This window comes from Stigmatopora argus, chromosome 16 (assembly GCF_051989625.1).
Source record: "Stigmatopora argus isolate UIUO_Sarg chromosome 16, RoL_Sarg_1.0, whole genome shotgun sequence".
Lineage (NCBI taxonomy): Eukaryota > Metazoa > Chordata > Actinopteri > Syngnathiformes > Syngnathidae > Stigmatopora > Stigmatopora argus.
Window position 1 is genome coordinate 6,605,752 of NC_135402.1, and position 6,748 is coordinate 6,612,499.

General features: G+C 36.4%; 2 long non-coding RNA genes across 4 annotated transcripts; one reads left to right on the top strand and one right to left on the bottom strand.

Moving 5' to 3' along the window:
- The first annotated feature begins 271 nt into the window (after positions 1-271).
- Positions 272-2,979, top strand: LOC144091398 (uncharacterized). Its single transcript, XR_013305677.1, has 4 exons — positions 272-333; positions 1,704-1,774; positions 1,853-2,001; positions 2,875-2,979. It is a non-coding gene; the product is annotated as an uncharacterized LOC144091398 (long non-coding RNA).
- On the bottom strand, positions 2,975-5,192 carry LOC144090886 (uncharacterized). Of its 3 annotated transcripts, XR_013305537.1 has the most exons (6): positions 5,054-5,192; positions 4,785-4,870; positions 3,598-3,716; positions 3,415-3,533; positions 3,232-3,350; positions 2,975-3,170 (listed from the first exon to the last, which is right to left on the bottom strand). It is a non-coding gene; the product is annotated as an uncharacterized LOC144090886 (long non-coding RNA). The 3 variants fall into 3 exon arrangements; XR_013305539.1 differs by lacking the exon at positions 3,598-3,716; XR_013305538.1 differs by lacking the exon at positions 3,232-3,350.
- Between the last annotated feature and the right edge of the window lie 1,556 nt (positions 5,193-6,748).

Consider the following 6,748-nt stretch of genomic DNA (forward strand, 5'->3'; position numbering starts at 1 on the left):
ACAATACAATGAAGCATTCTTTGCGTGTCAAATTTTAAACTTTTAATGGAGTCAGATGGCTTGGAATAATGGTGAGTTGATGTAAAATACTAAGTCAAATGTTACTCAATATTTGGTGAAATTGGTTTACTAATACGTACTGTTTTATAGCATCAAGACCACAAAACTCACGACTATTCCACGTCATCTTCAAAACATAGGCAATGAGTTGGGAGGACAATATGGGCGTGGTTACGCCTATCGTCGACGTGGCTGAGTTCATTAAGCGCATGCGCAGTAACCGTTCCTTTTGGGAAGCCTGCCCACGCTGACGGTCGACAGCACGCCGACAAGGTAAGGAGTAGAGCAATTCACTAAATGCGTTTTTATCACGCTATCGGGAGATTTTTCAGCAATCAATTGAGCCCAAAACGCCAACAAACATCTTAGTTTAATGCCAGGTTTAGCACACCGTCGACAATTCAAGTTTGCGCCTCTTTTCCTCACCGGCTCTGTGCTGTATGGTACTAGTTAGCATTAGCGTTAGCGTCACGATTTGACTTAAAAAGTATGTTGTCTGTTATCTCTCCATTATTGAGTCGTGTAGCAAGACTTTAAATTTAATCAAACAACGCCGAGACATCAACCGACAGTTTGCTGGGTAAATGCTCACTCTAGAATGACATCGAGGCACGACTTAGTGTTTTATGTAATGATAGTTTTCATCGCGAGTGCTAAACACCCGTTGCCGATTTGTAATTGTTCTGTTTTTAGAAAAAAAAATAACTTGTACAAAACTGTTAAGCCAATTTTCTCCTAGCTGTTAACGTCAGTCTGTATATTTAATCGCCGTATACAAAACTACTAAGCCAACTTTCTCCGAGCTCACTGGTTCTCAAAGCGGCGGCCCGGGGGCCAAATCTGGCCAGCCGCATCATTTTGTGCGGCCCGAGAAAGTAAATCATGAGTGCCGACTTTCTGTTAGGATCAAATTCAAATGAAGATTATACATGTATATTATGTTTCCTCATTTTCCACTTTTTAAATCAATAATTGTAGTTTTTTAATCCATTTTTTCCTTTTTGTGTTTTTAGTTCAAAAAGCATTTAGTAAAATCTAAAAATAAATATATTTTAAAAATTCTGTTTTCCACTAATATTGACCATATTCCCAAAAATATTTTGTTTCCTTTTGAAATGAAAAACAAATTATTAGAAGATATTTTCCCTCAAGAAAAAAAAGCTCAAACAAACATTTTTTTTTAGATCTTTAAAAACTGAATATTTAGGGCTTTTGATAGTTTTTTAATCCAATTTAAATAGAAAAAAATATATCAAAATATTATTTCAGAAATGGTCCGGCCCACGTGAAATTGAGTTGACGTTATTGCGACCCGCGAACCAACCCGAGTTTGACACCCTTGTCCTAGCTGTTAACGTCAGTCTGTATATTTAATCGCCTTGTCTGGAAAAGGAAAAAAATGCACTTGGCACTCGCTAACTAATTTTCATTCTTTATCTTGATCGTTTATTACATTTCTTGTAAGATTTCTCTATCCCGTAATTGTTTGGCAACCCCCAAATACCTTGGTTAAATCAAGTTTTCCCAGTTTAGCATCAAGATAAAACTACTTCCCCCAAAAAACAACTAAGCCTATCTGTTGAATCTCCAGGCTCTATATATGCTGACTCGTGCTTTTTTGTGTGCAAATTTTCCCTGTTTAGCACCAAGATGCAGCTCTTCTAGCATGCCTAGAGCACTATTGAGGTTAAAGAAGAGACTGTGCCAGATCAAGGTAAAACTACACGCCCCCAAAACAAGTTGAATCTCCATTCTATGTATTCTAACTTTTGCTATTTTTTGCATGCAACAGGCCTGAGATATCTTCCTCGCAAGTTGCCCACTTGAATCATATGGTGTCTCTGTACTTCTGAAAATCCTAATTAAATAAAAGCCTAAATCATCATGGTGATGTTTCACTGGCCATTCATTTCCCCACAGCTCTTTGACTAAATCTTTAAGGTAAGAAGGATCTCAGTTAATGTTAGAGCAGGAATTCTAAGTATCTATTCCCTCAGCTTTTTTTTCTAATTTTCTAAGTGTTTTCCCCTAAGTGGATAGACCCTGTATTTTTCTAAGTGTATAGCCCCCATTTTTTTCCTAATTTAATTTTCTAAGTGTATAGCCCCCTTTTTTTTCTAATTTTATTTTCCCCTAAGTGGATAGCCCCTGTATAGCCCCCATTTTTTTTCTAATTTTATTTTCTAAGTGTATAGCCCCCATTTTTTTCTAATTTTATTTTCCCCTAAGTGGATAGACCCTGTATTTTTCTAAGTGTATAGCCCCCTTTTTTTTTCTAATTTTATTTTCCCCTAAGTGGATAGACCCTGTATTTTTCTAAGTGTATAGCCCCCATTTTTTTTCTAATTTTATTTTCCCCTAAGTGGATAGACCCTGTATTTTTCTAAGTGTATAGCCCCCCTTTTTTTTCTAATTTTATTTTCTGTGTATAGCCCCCCTTTTTTTTCTAATTTTATTTTCTGTGTATAGCCCCTCTTTTTTTTCTAATTTTATTTTCTAAGTGTATAGCCCCCTTTTTTTTCTAATTTTATTTTCCCCTAAGTGGATAGACCCCGTATTTTTCTAAGTGTATAGCCCCTGTATTTTTCTAAGTGTTTACTCGCCATTTTTTTCTTCTAAATTTTATTTTCCAAGTATTTATTCCACCAGATTTTATTTCTAATATTTTATTCTAAGTGTTTATTCCCCCAGTTTTTTTCCTAAGTGTTTACTCCCCATTTTCTTCTAATCTGTTTACTCCACCAGTTTTTTCTTCTAAGTGTTTTTATTTTTTCCAGCTTTTTGTTTGTTAAGCTATAACCATGCTGTCTTCAGGTGGAGAAAAGACTGGCCAAACCAATCAACACTTCAATATGATGTGGCAACTCTTAAGAGCAAGAGTTAAAATGTTTTCCTGTTAATAAAAAGAAATATATACTTTGCAAGATCTTTTATTTTGAAAGAGTTACAAGATAGGCTCTGGCATAACACCAATATACTTTGCAAGTTCTTTTATTTTGAAAAAACCCACTGATAGGTTCGCGCAGGCCGTCCAGCATTTTGAAAAATCTGGTTTGCCTTCATCCATTTTCAAATGGACGAAGACACTCCCCTGGGCACCAGGTGAATTTCTGAAAAAAAAAAAGGGGTCAATACACAAAGTTAAGTAAAAAACCATTCGCAAGGTCTTACCTTTTATTTTGAAAAAGTTTGGAGATAGGTTCTGGCAGAACCCCCAGCACCGAGAAATGAGGGGGTGCATCAGCCTATCTGTACATAGGCAGGAAACCTTGTCCCCCTAGGGTGGAATTCTGGAAAACAAAAAAAGGGGGTCAATACACAAAGTTAAGTAAAAAACCATTCGCAAGGTCTTACCTTTTATTTTGAAAAAGTTTGGAGATAGGTTCTGGCGTAACCCCCAGCACCGAGAAATGAGGGGGTGCATCAGCCTATCTGTACATAGGCAGGAAACCTTGTCCCCCTAGGGTGGAATTCTGGAAAACAAAAAAAGGGGGTCAATACACAAAGTTAAGTAAAAAACCATTCGCAAGGTCTTACCTTTTATTTTGAAAAAGTTTGGAGATAGGTTCTGGCGTAACCCCCAGCACCGAGAAATGAGGGGGTGCATCAGCCTATCTGTACATAGGCAGGAAACCTTGTCCCCCTTGAGTGGAACTCTGGAAAACAAAAAGGGGTCAAGGCACAATAGATTTGGTTACATAAAAAAGACAGACTAGGGCCTAATCAAGTCAAATTTAACTATAACACATCAAAAGGGTACTCAATATTAGACATACTGCTGATGGTCTGGTTTTCTTTTTGTCTGCTGCAGAGACTAAAAAATGATCCAAGTCTTTAAAGGCCCCTATCCAGTCTATTTTTCATGTTTTCCTCCAAACAAATAATCAGAATTTTGATGAATATAGAAAACACTAGACAGGGGGCCACCAGGTACAAATTACATTAAAATAAATCCTACTTCTGCCTTGAGTTTCAGTCAATTTCAAATCCACTCATTCTTTAAAAAATATATCCAAAAAGCTTCCATTTTTCTCTTATGCCAAGGAAAAAAAATGTTTAAATTAGTCAAAAATGACACCTGCACTATTGTTGAATAAATGTCTCACTTAGGTTTTGTCAAAACCACATTTAAAACTAAAAATGAAACAGCCCAAGCCCTGAGGTCTTTAAGAAAGTTAATTGGGTAAAAGTATATAATCTATTTGAGTGCACAGTTCCACTACATGGCAGAATTTTTTGTACCCATTACCAATTTCGTCATACGCAGTTATCTGGGTATGATGACAATTAGGCTTTTGTCAAGTCAATGATGATGACAAAGCATATGTTTGATTATTATTTGTAAGTTCAGAAAGATGTGAAACTCACAAGCGGAAGCTACTCCTACACTTGCCACTTTAGTATATATTTTTTAAATTAAATTCAATAGGGATGACCCTACTTTACAGTTTTTCATTTATTGCTGCCATGTCTGGTCTACATTAACAGCGATAATCGAGGGATTACTGTATATTCCTTACAAATCGACTAATGGCATTTGTGTGGGTGATTTATCCACAGGTTTTTGCTATTAAAAAAAACACCAAGCTAGTTAGTGTTTACATTCAAAAGTTGAATGTATCATGATGAAAAACGAGCCAATTGAGCAAAGCCTTGAATACTGAACGCTGACGTTTAAATATTACACGGATAGAGAAAATCGGAACTATTTAAAAATGACTCACTTTGTTATGGCGTCGACAAGATGCCCCTTTCTGGTCGTTTTGGCCACATTCTTGATGTTTCCCAGCAGTCTGTGCTCGTTGAGGGACTGAAACACACAATGGAATGATTTCTTTTTAAAAAAAGAGCGATCGGTAACGCAATGTAGCCAATTTGTTTGCAAACATTTTGATGTCTGCACACACATGGGGCTACATCACGTCAACGAATCATGCTCTTATCACTCTTAAGACGAGAACTGGGGCTTCGAAATCCCCAAATGACAACATACCGAATGTGCTGCATCGTCCTGTGAGAAGTTTGTCAGGCTTTCTTCGGCAAATCGTCACTTTTGAGCTGCTCTGCAGTGCACGCCCGTGCTTCCTCCTGGCTCATCAGCCATTTTGCGGTTTGACGTCGGCTATTTGAACTCTGACCTCGGCCACGCCTACTAAAAATAGACACACACAAAATATAAATTGTTTTCATAATAACGTGCATTAGTCAGCGTGTGTGTGGGAGTGGGGTTGTAAATGCATTTTGGTTGCACTTTCATACTTAAAAAAAATGTTTTCATAATAAGATGCATTAGTCAGTGGGTGGGGCGGAGGCGGGGCTGTAAATACGTGTTGATTGGGCATTCATACTTAAAAAACACATTGTTTTCATCATAACGTGCATTAGTTAGTGGGGGGAGCTGTAAATATTTTTGGTTGGGCTTTAATCCTTTAAAATACAGTATTGCACATTATGAACATTGTTATGACATGCACTTTAGTGTTTGTTTTTTACTTCTAGACATTTAAATGATACTCAGACTAATACACGTTATCATGAAAACAATGTATTTTTGTGTCTATTTCTTTGTGCATTTCACATCTATGCCTTCGGTATTGCTATGTCTGAATCAATCCGACCCTCAATAACTATTTTATGGCTATAAAACTTTTACTGCGGCTACAGCTGCGACACATATAAAAAGCATCAATAATGTCATACAATTGAAATTTCATTTAGGAATATAGCCCCATTTTACTCACCAAAAATGCTTTTTTTTTGTTTGTATGCAAGATCCATCTTCATTTTCTGGAGTTTGCCCTGTGACCCCCAAAGCCAGACCTAAGAGCATCACTTGATATTCCCAGGCTGGGACTTGAACCCAGGACATTAGAGATGTGAGGCTGATACACTAGCTACTGAGCTATTTCACCTTTGCACCTAAAAACAATTTTAAAAAAGATGATGAATAGCAAGGCTTTTTCCATGAAAAAAGAGCATATAATCAAAAGCTTTTTTTTCTCAGAAAAAAATACCATGTAAAGTAAGGTTTTTATTTGTTAAAAAAATGAAATGTAATAGTTTTTAAACAGCACTTATAATAAGGCTATTTTTTTTCATTAAAAAAGGTGGACTATGTAGAGCAGGAGTGTCAAACTCATTTTTTGTTGCGGGCCACGTTGTAGTTTCAATTTCATCCGGCGGGCCAGTATGTCTTCCAACTAGGCTGCCAAAATTAATTAATAAATTGACAGCTTTTTCAATCGTGCTGATCGATAGATCATTTTTGGACATTCAAATTTGTACAAATTGTCTGCAATTATTGATTTAAAATGAGCAAAAAGGAAATATTCCCTATACATCTATAATCTTCATTTGAATCTGATCATAAAACAGAAAGTTGGCACTCATCATTAACTTTCTTGGGCCACAGAAAATGATGCGACGGGCCAAATTTGGCCGCCCTATGACATCAGTGATGTTGCGTAAGGCTTTGTTCAGAAAATGACCATGTATAGTAAGGCTATTTTTTGGAGTAAAATTCCATGCATATAAAGGCTTTTTTTATGAATAAACTATCATGTACCAGAAGGTTTTTTTGAAAGACCATGTTTCGTAAGGCTATTTTTTGGTAAAAAAATATATACAAAGTAAAGTATGGATTTTATCTGCAAAAAAATATGACCATGTGTATTTTAAGGCTATTTAA